The following is a 15,312-nucleotide window of genomic DNA, read 5'->3' as shown; positions in this document are numbered from 1 at the left end:
ATTTGGAAGCATAAACAACTCCTTTAAAGATTCAAGATTGTCACTACTACTTATTGTTCACCATGTTTGGGACCTGCATGATGTTTGGGCTGGCTTAAAGCTTAATAATTAGGCCTAAATTTGGCCGGTATGTATATATATTTTCTATAATACACACACATATCTATATATATATATATATTATGTATACATATATATTATGTGTATATACATATATATAATATGTATGCTTATATATTATATATGTATATATTATTTGTATATACATATATATTATATGTATATACATATATATAATATATATACATATATATATTATGTGTTATTTGTATATACATATATATTATATGTATATACATATATATTATGTGTATATTCATATATATAATATATATACATACATATATATTATGTATATATAACATAAAAATTTAGAATTTATTGAGGTCAAATCCTATTGTTTATTGAGGTAAAATATATGAATATAAAATTTATTGAGGTAAATGGGATACAAATTTTAAACCATCGAAAATTTAGGAATCTATCAGAATTCTTGTGATTTAAGGAGTTGCAAATACCTCCTTTTTTAAGAGGAGTTCAAATATGTATTTTGAAGGAGTTGGAGTCCGCACCTTCCAACTCCTCCCAAACGACAGCCAAATCTATGAAATGAGTGCCATATAAGATAACCATCTTTGATTATACTAAATACTCTGATAACATGCTCCCAAAAGGAGCCTTAGGAAGACCATTTTGAGAGGGGGAGTTGGGAAGGGAAACCACATTTAAAAATCAGCGGATTTCAATGTCCTTGCAAGGTTGTTGTTGCCAAATCTGCCGATTTGGTCACCCCTATAGTCACCCCTCCTAACAACAGCTCCCAAACATAGCATAAATGGAGTCGGATTCAGTCAGATATCATATAAAAGATGCATTGACAGCCCCACCTTTACATCACCATTTACTTCTTGTATTTTTTTCGCTAAACTTTTATATTATTTTTATTTTTACGATGTATATGAATTTTTTAATTTTAATTTTTATAATATATTGATTCGACACAATTTGATTCGATCTGTTTTTGGCCGATTTTCTGAATCCTTTTGAAAAATGTTCGATTCGAAAACTGATTATGACATCAGTCTCGCATATAGGATCTTTAGTGTGGGGCCACACCAAAATCACTGCACAACTATGTCACAGGGACACTTCAACATGCCCTCGTGCCGTGTCCCCTTGTATATTATTCTCAACAGAAAATTGCACAGTATCTCATGTCCTTTTAGCCGTGTCCTTGTGACATAGATGCACAGTTTTCAGATCCAACCTATTCAAACGCCCCCATAGAGAAACGAGTGCAATCTCTTGAATCAAGAGCATACCATTCAGCCTCCAAGTCCAAGAGAAATGAGTGCAATCTCTTGAATCAAGAGCATATCATTCACCAACGGGGGGCTCTGCTCATCCGGTAGGAGTAGCTAGTGTACGTCACCATGTGTTGGGACGTTGCAGGTTCAAAACCCAATGGTATAGTTGTATAACTGGTAGGGGTCTGCCTAACCCCAGCTTGACTTTAAGAAAAAAGAAAGCATACCATTCATTTGTATTCATGGCAAGAAAACTTGGATTAATGTTTGCACATCAGTATAAGATTAGTTTAATTTCCCTTTTTCATTAGCAAAGTTTTACCATACATGTTTATATCTTTGACTTAACATTTTTTTTTCTTTTCTTTCAAAGATATAAACATGTACGGTAAATTTTGAATGTTTGGGAATTGGGAAGTCCTTGTGGAATTCAACCAATGCTTCTCACTCATGAGCTGGAGGCTGACTTGTTATTTGCTTATAATGCAGAGAATTCCATTCTTTTAAAGAAGGAATATTGCACATTGCTCGAATCCTTGAAATAAAAAATATAAAATAATGTTCTTTCAAGTAGAATAAATAACGAAGAATAGAAGTTGAAACCACCAACGACACAATATGTTAATTATTTCAATTAAAATAAGTGGCTTAAATAAATCATGACCATTTAAATAGGATCTCCACTGATTGTGATTTAAAAATTATTAATGGCTCACAAGGGCTTCGCTCATCTGGTAAGGGTGACTTGTAAATGTCACCAAATTGATGGGATGTCACAAGTTCAAAACCCACGAGTGGTGTCCCTTGCCGCAAGGTCGAAGCTGGGTGTACTCTCAGGTGGGCAGAGGGGACCTCAAGGGTTTTACCAACCAGAGGCCAGCTAATGTGCGGTCGGTGACAGGAGTTTTTCCCTTGGATTATTCAAAAAAAAAAACTTATCATTTATTTACAAAAATGATCACTATTTCAGATATTACATTTAGCCCCCACTTTATCTGAATTCATGTCAAATACCCACTAGGTTGTAAAATGATATTTTTGAAATGTTCAATTATTCAAATTCATTAATACCATCAATAGTACACATCTTGGACCATTCTTCTTGTGGAGGGATAAAAAAAATGCAATAACCACCTCAATAAACCATGAAGGTTTATACAATTTGCTATTAAGGGGACCACTCTCCCTTTCCATCTTGAAAGCTTGGTTGTCCAAAAAGAGGAATATGGAAACCCAAGGAATTAGTTTTGAAGGCATTAGCACATGGGTAGGTTGAGTAACAACTCATTATTTTAGGCTTTTTGACTTGTCACAGTCAGTAGCCTTTTTTTTAATGAGAATAACTTACATGCAAGTTGTTCCTTCTGTTAACCCAAGCAAATGGGTGTATCCAATCCATCGCCATCAAAGGGAATATTCAAAAGACTAAGCCTAGACTTCGAAACTAAGGTATATATATATATATATATATATAACAACTGAATGGAAACCCTACCAAACCTCCCCAATGAATTTTTTTTTTTAAATTCCGACTGTACAAATGTATTCAACATGATTGATTTAGTATAAATCGACACTTTTATAAATATATATCTAACCTCTCCAATGATTTTTTTTTGATATTTTTTTCAAAATTCTGACTATACAGATGTGTTCAGAATGATTGATATACTATAAATCAACACTTGGATCATGAATTTTGGATAGAAAAAAATAGTATTTGGAGACTAAAAAGTTTATGAAGATTGTACGCCCTTGATTTTGAAACTTATAACAACCTATCCATGCATCAGAATCAAATGCTTCAAGAACTTATTCCTATAAAAAACAAGCACATAGATCACATACAGTCACAATTTTGAAAAAAAAACACTAAAAATCCAATAAAACGTCCATTGGCGAGGTTTGAGAGGGTTTTCCAATAAACATAGCACATATATATATAGCTGCCTACTCTAGTCTACTGCAAGTGAAGGGGGTTTTTGAGTTATTTTTCCCAAATCTGATCACATAAATATGTTCGACATGGTCTATTTGCTAGGAAACAACACTAGGATAGTGTTATTTTGATAAAAAAATCATGTTTTTAAAGCCTTGATTATTTATGATGTTTATAAAAAATTTATACCATTGACTTTCAAACCCTATAAAAACCTACCTAAGCATCCAAATTGAACAATGCAAGGTCTATTACTATAAAATCAAACGTATAGAACACATATATACGGTCAGATTCAAGAAAAACACAGAAATGAAACCTTCAAAAGCCCCATAGGCAGCGGTAGGCAAGGATCGGTGTAGGCAGCTACTCTCTACTATATATTACATATAATAGAGAGAGAGTAATACTCCAAGAGAACCTACTCCCACCTAGTAAAACCCATATGTTTAAGTTATATATTCTCAATCAGACTTCATAGATGCATTCAACATAGTTTATTTGATAGGAATCATGCTTTGGATTTAAGACACAAAAATAAGATTTTTTAAGTCTTGAAATTTTAGTACATTGTGTGGTCTGATCAACACAAAAACTCAAAAAAGTATTGAACATTTAAAGCTTTTTTTAGGCGGGATCATATATATACGGTTAATATTTGATGCCATTGAAGGCACAAAACTACTGAGTACAAATCACCTTCTTTTCATATTTGTAGTTTTTTTTTGCAGATGAGACCTTATGCATGTAATTTACAAGGTTTGTTTAGTATAAAATGAGTTTTGATTTTGATTTTGATTGTGATTGTGATTGTGATTGTGATTGTGATTGTGATTGTGATAAGCCCTTAGGTTTTCTAAGGTCTTCAAAAATCAACAGCCCATAATACACTAAAATTTCATGATCACTCAAAAAACCATATCATTATATCAAAATAATGAGATCCAAGGTTTGATCCTTAACAAACAAACCATGTTGAACACATCCATGTGGTCAAATTAAGTCAATAATGCTTGAACCTCTGATTTTTTTCTCAATACTTCTGTGCCTTCAAAATATTCACTGTCTCAAAAATGAAATCTTATGACGTTAAACATGATAGGACCTTCTAATAAAATAAACAAATCCTGTTAAACATATTCGTATAATTAGATTTACCATTTTGTGGTTAGAACTATGCAAACAAGAGTATACCATCATATTGTATCATGGTACAAAACCACCATATTTTTTCTCATATATAGGGTTAATATTTGGTGCCTTTGAAGGCACCAAATTATATGAAACTATTGAGCTGAAAATCAACAAGTTTTATGAATTCAATCTAACCACATAGATGTGTTGAGGAAGGTTTGCTTGCTAAGGATCAAACCTTAGAACATGTTATTTCAATTTTAAAATATAATTTTTTGAGTGCATTGTAGAGCATTCATTTTTGAGGCCCTTAAAGAACTTGCATATGTGTAACAATCACATGATTTAAAAGCTATTTACCGCTAAACAAACATTGTAGATCACATCCATCAAATTTAATTTACAAAAAAAAAAAGCTAAAACTTTTTATTTTCAGCTCAATAGTTTCATATAATTTGGTGCCTTGAAAGGCACACACATGCAGCTTATGGGGATTTTGAAGAGTTTTTCCCATGTTTTCTAGAATCTAATCATACATATGCAATTTTGTTGGTATTTGGCTCAAAATTATGCATATTTGGAACTATGGTTTTTTGTTAAATAATCCCTTCTTTTGCCTAGTTATTTGGAAAAGCCTTTTGGAGGAAAAGAACCCACTTTGTGAAATTGTTTAGTTCCATATCTATATCTTTGGGAAACTCCAAGTGTTTATATTAAGGAGAGTTGCCTTAGAGGGCAAGTCATCGAAGAGACATTAGATCTTGGGCTCGTTAAATGAACTTTATTATTAATTATGGATTATGGATTCAGATTCCTTTTGACTTGCAAAATTTGATTTGAATGTGATCTGATCTGATCTTTGATCTATCTTTTTGTCTTGACTCCTTTATGACCTGCAAATTTTTTTTATGAGTTGCAAAATTCCTTCATGGCTTGTGAATTTCCTTATGACTTGCCAAATTCCTTTTGACTTGAAAATTTTCTTTATGTGTTGTAAATTTTCCTTGTCTTGCAAAATTCCTTTTGACTTGCAACTTGCAAATTTTCAATATGGCTTGCTAAATTCTTTTGTGATTTGTGTATCTTGCTTTAGCATCAACATGATTGACACATTGGGATGTTGTCCACGTGGCACCTGATTTTGGGTGGTGGTTGCTCTTGATTGGATATTGCAAGAACGAATTTTAAAGACTAAAAAGGAAGTACAAAAATCTTCTTTAGCTTCTTCTTCCCTATTTTATATAGTTTTTTGCTTCCTCTCATTCTTCTTCCTCATTGTGAAGCTATTCAAGGTGAATGTGCCTTGGTGGCTAGCTTACTTAGTGCCAGAGGTGATTAGTATTGCACGAGGAGGTGAGGCTTGGTTGTATCCTAGAAGCGAAGTTGTGCACAACCCTTTTGCACCTGGGCCTGATCTTGGTAGGGCAACTGTTGCTTTTGAAAAAATAAATTGTTGCGCGCCTCCAAGCCAAGGACTCATGATCCAAGTGAAGGTTCCATGGTCAAGACCGAAGGTACGATATCTCCAACAATTCAAAAGCAACATTCCTAGCTCCATGGTGTTTACCGTGAAGATCGATAATTAAAATATTTCCAAACTATCTCAGTTCGATGGAACAACCTTCAAACGCTAGCAAAACAATGTCCTTTCTGACCTTGACCAAGGTAGTGCACATGCTCTATGAAGCATATCCTCCTAAACGAGAAGAGACCATTGTTGAGAATAGAAACTGCTGGAAGTGGATGAAAGATGACTTTGTGTGTTGAGGAAACATCATGAATGCGCTGTCTGACCCATCGTTTGACATCTACTTTGAAGTAGACTCTGCGAAAAAGCTCTGGGAAGCTTTTTAGAATAGATACAATACATAAGATGCATGTAACTGTAAGTTCTTGGTTAACAGATATATAAATTTTAAATTTGGTGATGATAAACCACTTCAACCCCAAATTGATGAGATGTAGTTGTTGGTTCACCAACTTAGGGTAGAAGCCATGAATCTTGATGAGTCTTTCCAAGTAGTTGTTATAATTGGAAAGTTGCCCAATTCATGGAAAGACTATTATAATATGTCGAAACATAAAAATGAAGACTTCACTTTGAAACAACTCATTTCTCATCTTCGTATTGAAGAGGAAACTCGTTATATAAATAGAAAAGAGAAAGTAAAAGAAGTTGGCACCAAAGTGAATTTTATGGAACGTAGTGGATAAAGAGTGGTGCATGGATTCTCGGTCTATAATTCCTATTTGTAATGACCGGAATATGTTTGATACATACAAACTCATGGGGGTAGACAATGAAGTATACATGGAGAACTCTCATCTTGCAAAGGTTGAAGGAAAAGGGATTGTGAAACTGAAATTCATGCCCGAGAAATGTCTTATCCTCACGAATGTGCACCATGTATCCACCGTGACAAAAAACCTTGTATCAGCCTTCCTACTGACCATGTATGGTTTTAAGTTAGTGTTTGAATCTAGCAATTTAGTGTTGTCGAAGAATCGTGTTTTCATTGAAAAGGGTTTTGTTTTCTATGGTATGTTTAAGCTGAATGTGATGAATGATAATATCTCAGTTTCAGATTACTTGCTTGACACTTTTGATGCATGGCATACTAGACTTGGTCATGTGCATTATGGATTCATTAAGAAAATGGGTAAATTAGGATTAATTCTTGTTTGCAAGTATAATCATTATAATAAACGCAATGTGTGAGTTCATGCAAAGTTTTCAAAGAAACATTTTCATGGAGTAGAAAAAAGTAAGTAATGTATGTGATTTGGAAAACACTTTAACTCGTGGGGGGTAATATGTATTTAATAACTTTTATTGATGATTTTTCTAAATTTGCTTATGTTTATCTTATGAAAAGCAAAGATGAGTCTTTTAAGAAATTTAAGATTTTTAAGGCTGAAGTTGAGAATTTTCACAACAACAAAATTGTTTCATTTAAGTCAGAAAGAGGTCAAAAATATTTATCGCATGAATTTATTAAATTTTTTAAAGAACATGACATACATAGACAGAACATTGCACCTTATACTCCAAAACATAATGGAGTTGCAGAATGAAAAAATAGAACTTTAATTGATATGATGAATGCAATGCTAATTAGTTCTAGACTTAATTTTAATTTATATGGAGAAGCCCTACTTAGTGCATGTCATATTTTGAATCATGTGTCTTTTCAAAATTAGATGTTACTCCATGCGAATTATAAAAAAATAAAAAATTAAAAATTAAATTTAAGTTATCTTAAAGTTTGGGAATGTGTAGCCTATATTAGATTGAATGAACCTAAACAAACTAAATTAGGACCTAAAACCAATACATGTATTTTTATTTGTTAGTCTCAAAACAGTGAGACATATAGATTTATGAATTTAGAAACTAAAGTTATTTCTGAATCTGTACAAGTTGAGTTTAGAGAATATCTTGTTTTTAAAGATTTGCAAAATCTTTCTTTTCCCATTGGTTTTCATGAATATGTATCCAGAAGATCTGTTTTGAAACATGAAAATATAGAAACTAAAAAAAGTAAGAGAGAAAACCAAAAGATTTTGGAAATGACTTTTATCTCTATATGATTTATAGAGACCCTTTAAGCTTTTCTGGAACTATCTCTATATGATTGATAATGTTATTTATTAGGCTTCTAAGAAGCAAACCATTATAACCCAATCCACTATAGAGGCTGAGCTCATAACACTATAGAAGTCAAATGGCTAATGAACCTTTTGATTGAGATTCTGGAGGTAGGGTCGATGGATAGAGAAAAAGTTTGGATAGCAAACCTTTACCTCTTGTGGCTATTCATTGTGATAGCCAAACTGTTATATATAAAGCAAGGAGCAATATATAAAATGAGAAATCTAAATATGTCTATCTAACACACAACACTGTGAATAATTTGAATATGTGAAATCTTGCCAAAATTTGGCAGATCTATTAAGAAAATGTCTTTCACATAAAATCATTAAGAATACATATGAGGGAATGATATTAAAATCCACTAAAGAGATTACCCATGATGGTAACCCAACCGAGTGATCCGGGTGGCCTGAGTTCTTGGCTCAATGGGAAGAACGAGTTACTAGAGTAATTGGGTGAGCACCTATATATATATATATATATATATATATATATATATATATATATATATATATATATATATATATATATATATATGTGTGTGTGTGTGTGTGTGTGTGTGTGTAAAGATAGAAAGTACCTTCAAGTCTCATTCCGATGTAAGTGCTCAAAAAGCCTGTGTTATGAGGATGAGTCTCTTGTCTCTTAATGAGATATGTAGGCCAGATTGACTAAGGTCAGACAGACTCACCTATATGAGTGTGAAGGTGTGAGTCATCTTCTATGAGATAGAAGTTGTCTTTAGAGCACTCATAAAATGTGATACTACATATGACCCTTAACATATGCAACTTTAATATATTTGATGACACATATAGTTACCTGAAAGAAATATATGTATGAATAGGCCTAAGAAGTCCACATAGAGGCTAAATTCAAAGTTGCTAGCTACTTAGTCTTTGAGACAGTCTGAATCTTGTCCACACTAAGTGTAGGTTGAAACTGAAAGGTACTTTCACCTATGCATATGACTTCCATGAACAACTTCACTCTTCCCTTTGATCCTAATTTTAACACACGTGAGGGATTGTTGGTATTTGACTCAAAATTATGCCTATTTGGAACAAAGATTTTTGGCTAAATAGCCCCTTTATTTTGCTTAGTTATTTGTAAAATCCTTTTGGAGGAAAAAAACCTACTTTGTGAAATTGTTTAGTCTCATATCTATCATCTTTTGGAAAACTCCAAGTGTTTATATTGAGAGGAGTTGCCTTAGAGGGCAAGGCCCTCAAGGGGCATTAGATCATAGGCTTGTCAAATGAACATTATATAATTATAGATTCTGGATTCTGAATTTAGGTTCCCTCCAGCCTTAGATTTGGCTTTGAATTCTATCTGATCTTTGATCTATCTTTTTGTCCTTTGCAAATAGAGTTGTAAACTTTCTCTTGACTTGTGAATCTCCTTCCTTTGTGTTTTGAAAAAATCCTTTGTGCCTTATGATTTTCCTTTATGAATCGCAAATTTCTATATGAGTTGCGAAATTCCTTTATGAGTTGCAAAATTTCTTCATGGCTTGTGAATTTCCTATGACTTGTGAAATTCCTTTTGACTTGCAGATGTCTTTTGTGTTGTAAATTTCTCTTGTGTCTTGCAAAATTTCTTTTCACTTGTGACTTGAGAATTTTCATTATGGCTTGCAAAATTCCTTTGTGATTTGTGTATCTTGCTTTAGCCTCAACATGATTGACATGTTGGGATGGCCTATGCACGTGACACCCGATTTTGGGCAATGACTGCCCTTGATGGGATGTTGCAAGGATGATTTTTAAAGACTAAAAAGAAAGTGAGAAAATCTTCTTCTTCTTTCATGATTTATGTGGTTTTTTGCGTTTTGTCATTTTTCTCCCCTATTGTGAAGTTGCTCAGGGGGATTGTGTCGTGGTGGCTAGCTTACCCAGTGTTAGGGGTGGTTAGTATTTCACTAAAAGGTGAGGCTTGGTTGTATCCCAAAGCAAAATTATGCATAACCCTTCTGCACCTAGGCTCGATCCAGGTGGGGCAACTATCGCTTTTGAGAAAGTGCATTGTTGTGGCCTCCAAGCAAAGGTTCCATGATCAAGACCAAAAGTACAAAAACTTTATCAATTCAAAAGCGACATTCCTAGCTCCACGTCATCTATTGTATCAGGATATTCGCAATGCCTCAGTTCGATGGAACAAACTTCAAACACAAATAGAGGTCATGATCTTCGTGACCATGGCCAAGGTGGTGTACGTACTCTCTAAAGACTCAAAAAATCACATTTTTTATATCAAAATAATGAGATCTAAGGTTTGATCCTTAGCAAACAAACCATGATGAACACATCTATGTGATCAAATTAAGTCGATAATGCTTGAACATGATGTCTTGCTCAATAGTTGAGTGCCTTCAAAATATTCACTATCTCAAAAATGAAATCTTATGATATATTAAACATTATAGAACCTTCTAATATAATAAATAAATCATGTTAAACATATTTGTATAATTAGATTTACCATTTGGTGGCTAGAATTAGGGGTGGCAAAACCTGACATGACCCGCCAACCCACCTCTTAGGCGGGTTCGGGTTGGGCTTAAACTAACCCGTTTAATAAACGGGTCGACCTGCTTAACCCGTTTATTAAACGGGTCGGGTTTGTGTTAGGGGTATGCCAACCCGCCAACCTGGCTGACCCATTTAATAAACGGGTTAGGCGGGCGGGTCAACCCGCCAACCCAACCCACCAACCCGACCCGCCAACTTGCCTGCTCACCCGCCAACCCGTTTACCCGACCCAACCCGTTTATTAAATGGGTTGGCGGGTCGTGTCGGGTTACCCGTTTAATAAATGGGTCAGGTTCGTGTTTGCCACAGCCGACCCGTTTAATAAACGGGTCGGGTTTGGGTTGAGGTATGCTGACCCGCCAACCCACCGGGTCAACCTGCCAACTTGACCCGATTGCCACCCCTAGCTAGAACTATGCAAACAAGAGTGTATTATCGCATGGTATCATGGTACAAAACCACCATATATTTTCTCATATATAGGGTTAATATTTTTGTTTGTTTTTTTTGAAAGGCAAGCTAGGGTTAGGTGGACCCCTACCAGAACAATAGCCACCCCCATGTGGTAGAGGGATTCAATCATGGCCTTCAACTTGACGCTTACCACATGGGATACCACCATGGTAGTATATAGGGTTAATATTTGGTGCCTTTAAAGGCACCTAATTATATGGAACTATTATGCTGAAAATCAGCAAACTTTATAAATTCAATCTGACCACATAGATGTGTTGATGAAGCTTTGCTTGCTAAGGATCAAACCCTGGATCATGTTATTTCGATTTAAAAATATTCATGAAATTTTAGTGCATTGTAGAGCGCTCATTTTTTAGGCCCTTAAAAAACCTGCTTATGTGTCACAATCATATGATTTAAAACTCATTTCCCACTAAATAAACATTGTAGATCGCATCCATAAAATTTAATTTACAAAGAAAAATTAAAACTTTTTATTTTCAGCTCAATAGTTTCATATAATTTGGTGCCTTCAAAGACACGTGCGCACACACACACACACACACACACACGCACGCACACACACACACATATATATAGTGATTGGTAGTTGTTCACACGTTAGGTGTGAATTGAACAACTTAAATGGATTTTTCAGTCTTTTTTTATTTAATTTTTAAATTCTGACAGTGCAGATGTGATCTATGTACCATAGTGGAAAACATTTTTTCGGCAAAGTCTCATTTTTCAAAAGCTTTCAAGAAATTGAATTTTTTTCATAAATCTTTCATTTTTTGGCAAAATCTTGGGAATAAAAGAATTTAATTAAAAATATTAATAAAAATACATATTTTTTCATGATAAATAGCTGTTAAAAATGTAAATATTGCATTTAAATCATGGTATTTATGTTTTTTTCATAAATCTTGTGATATTTTGAAAATCTCACAAAAATTTGTCGTTTTAAACTTTTAGGTAATTTCTCGCGATATTATTGCAAGATTTTCATAAATCTCATGATATTTGTCACTATGCTATGTACTTGATTTTATAAGGACATGGGCGGGTTTTTATAAGGCTAAAATAATCAACAATATATATATATATATATATATATATATATATATATATAGAGAGAGAGAGAGAGAGAGAGAGAGAGAGAGAAATTTGTAGTTGCTCACATGTTAGGTGCAAAATGATACATGCTAAATGTTTTTTTCTGTCCTTTGGGTGTTTTTTTTTGCAGTTCTGACCCCATAAATGTGTCGGGCATGATCGATTTACGAGGAATCCACACCTGAATCATGTGTTTTTGATGAAAAAATGATACTTAGAGCCTAAAAATTTTACAAAGATTTTGGACTGTTGATTATTTTGGCCTTATAAAAACCCGCCCATGTCCCTATAAAATCAAGTACATAGCATATTGACAAATATCACGAGATTTATGAAAATCTTGCCATAATATCTCGAGAAATTACCTGAAAGTTTAAAACAACAATTTTTTATGAGATTTTCAAAATATCGTGAGATTTATGAAAAAAAACATAAATACCATGATTTAAACACAATATTTACATTTTAAACGGCTATTTATCATAAAAAAATGTGTATTTTTATTAATATTTTCTTTTTTTATAATTTTTAATTAAATTCTTTTATTGCCAAGATTTTGCAAAAAAATGCAAGATTTTATGAAAAAATTTCAATTTCTCAAAAGTTTTTGAAAAATGAGACTTTGCCAAAAAAAATGTTTGCCACCATGGTACATAGATCACCTCTGCACTGTCAGAATTTAAAAATTAAATAAAAAAAGACTGAAACCCCCATTTAAGACGTTCAATTCACACCTAAAGTGTGAACAACTACCAATCTCTCTCTCTCTCTCTCTATATATATATATATATATATATATATATATATATATATATATATATATATGTGTGTGTGTGTGTGTGTGTGTGTCTTTGAAGGCACCAAATTATATGAAACTATTGAGCTGAAAATCAAAAGTTTTAATTTTTCTTTGTAAATTAAATTTTATGGATGTGATCTACAATGTTTATTTAGTGGGAAATGAGTTTTAAATCATATGATTGTGACACATAAGCAGGTTTTTTAAGGGCCTAAAAAATGAACCCTCTACAATGCACTAAAATTTCATGAATATTTTTAAATCGAAATAACATGATCCAGGGATTGATCCTTAGTAAGCAAACCTTCCTCAACACATCTATGTGGTCAGATTGAATTTATAAAGCTTGTTGATTTTCAGCTCAATAGTTCCATATAATTTGGTGCCTTCAAAGGCACCAAATATTAACCCTATATACCACCATGGTGGTATCCCATGTGGTAAGCGTCAAGTTGAAGGCCCATGATTGAATCCCTCTGCCACATGGGGTGGCTATTGTTCTGGTAGGAGTCCGCCTAACCCCAGCTTGCCTTTCAAAAAAACAAAAATATTAACACTATATATGAGAAAATATATGGTGGTTTGGTACCTTGATACCATACGATAATACACTCTTGTTTGCATAGTTCTAGCCACCAAATGGTAAATCTAATTATACAAATATGTTTAACATGATTTATTTATTATATTAGAAGGTCCTATAATGTTTAATATAGCATAAGATTTCATTTTTGAGATAGTGAATATTTTGAAGGCACTCAACTATTGAGCAAGACATCATGTTCAAGCATTATAGACTTAATTTGACCACATAGATGTGTTCAGCATGGTTTGTTTGCTAAGGATCAAACCTTAGATCTCATTATTTTGATATAAAAAATGTGTTTTTTTTAGTCTTTAGAGAGTACGTACACCACCTTGGCCATGGTCACTAAGATCATGACCTCTATTTGTGTTTGAAGTTTGTTCCATCGAACTGAGGCATTGGGAATATCCTGATACAATAGATGCCGTGGAGCTAGGAATGTCGCTTTTGAATTGATGAAGATTTTGTACTTTTGGTCTTGATCATGAAACCTTTGCTTGGAGGCCGCAACAATGCGCTTTCTTAAAAGCGATAGTTGCCCCACCCGGATCGAGCCTAGGTGCAGAAGTGTTATGCATAACTTTGCTTTGGGATACAACCAAGCCTTACCTTTTCGTGACATACTAACCACCCCTAACACTGGGTAAGCTAGCCACCATGACACAGTCACCCTGAACAACTTCACAATAGGAGAGAGAGAGAGAGAGAGAGAGAGAGAGAGAGAGAGAGAGAGAGAGAGAGAGAGTTGCTGCCTACTCTGTCCGTGCCTAGTGCAGCCTATGGGGATTTTGAGGAGTTTTTCCCATGTTTTCTTGAATCTAACCATACAGATGCGTTCTACCTGCTTGATTTTGTAGGAAGCGACTCTTGCATCGTCCGATTCCGAAGCATGGGTAGGTTTTATGAGGTTTGAAAATCACGGTGTAAAATATTTATAAATATCATAAATATTTAAGTCTTAAAAGATATTTTTTTATAAAAACCTGATCCAAGTGTTATTTCTTAGCAAATCGATCTGCGAGATCAGATTTGTGATAAACAACCAGAAAACCCACGCTCGTGGTAGGCTGCAGTAGGCACAAAACGGTCTAGATAGCTACCCTCCTCTCTCTCAATCTCTCTATATATATGTGTGTGTGGACAGTTTATTTTAAAGTATTTTTATAATATATTTTTATATATTAAAATATCAAAAATATCTTTAATCAGTTAAATAACATGTCCTCATAACCTTTTTTGAAAAAATTAGTCAATTCTCGTCTCATGCTCACATTGAGTCTCGGCTTGTATCCATGCCTTTGTGGCAGAGAATAGCTGTAGAGTTTGAATGTATTTAATTTCTGTTTGTTTATATACTCATGTTTATTATAGAAAAGATGATTATTATTTAGATGAACTGTTTATTATTCTTATTAAAATGTTAAACAAGAAATAAATATAAATACTTTAGCTTCTACAAATAAAGGTACTTCATTTTTTTGTTTGTTTAATTGCAATTTGTTAAGTTGTATAATTGTCATAAATTTAACCCAATTTGGTTAAATAAAGAGCCCACGAGTAGAAACTAACATGGTAGACACCATTTAAAATTTCCGATTAAAAACATAAAAAAAAAAAGCTCTAGCCTTTATAAGTCAGATCCAGGTTCTGGCTCACCTGGGTCCAAACCAAGTCCGCCCCATTGATTAGAATGCTACAAATCTAGGACGTGAGAGTTGTAGTAATG

This window comes from Nuphar pumila, chromosome 2, assembly GCF_984573655.1.
Source record: "Nuphar pumila chromosome 2, dmNupPumi1.hap1.1, whole genome shotgun sequence".
Lineage (NCBI taxonomy): Eukaryota > Viridiplantae > Streptophyta > Magnoliopsida > Nymphaeales > Nymphaeaceae > Nuphar > Nuphar pumila.
Note: the sequence above shows the minus strand (reverse complement) of the source record.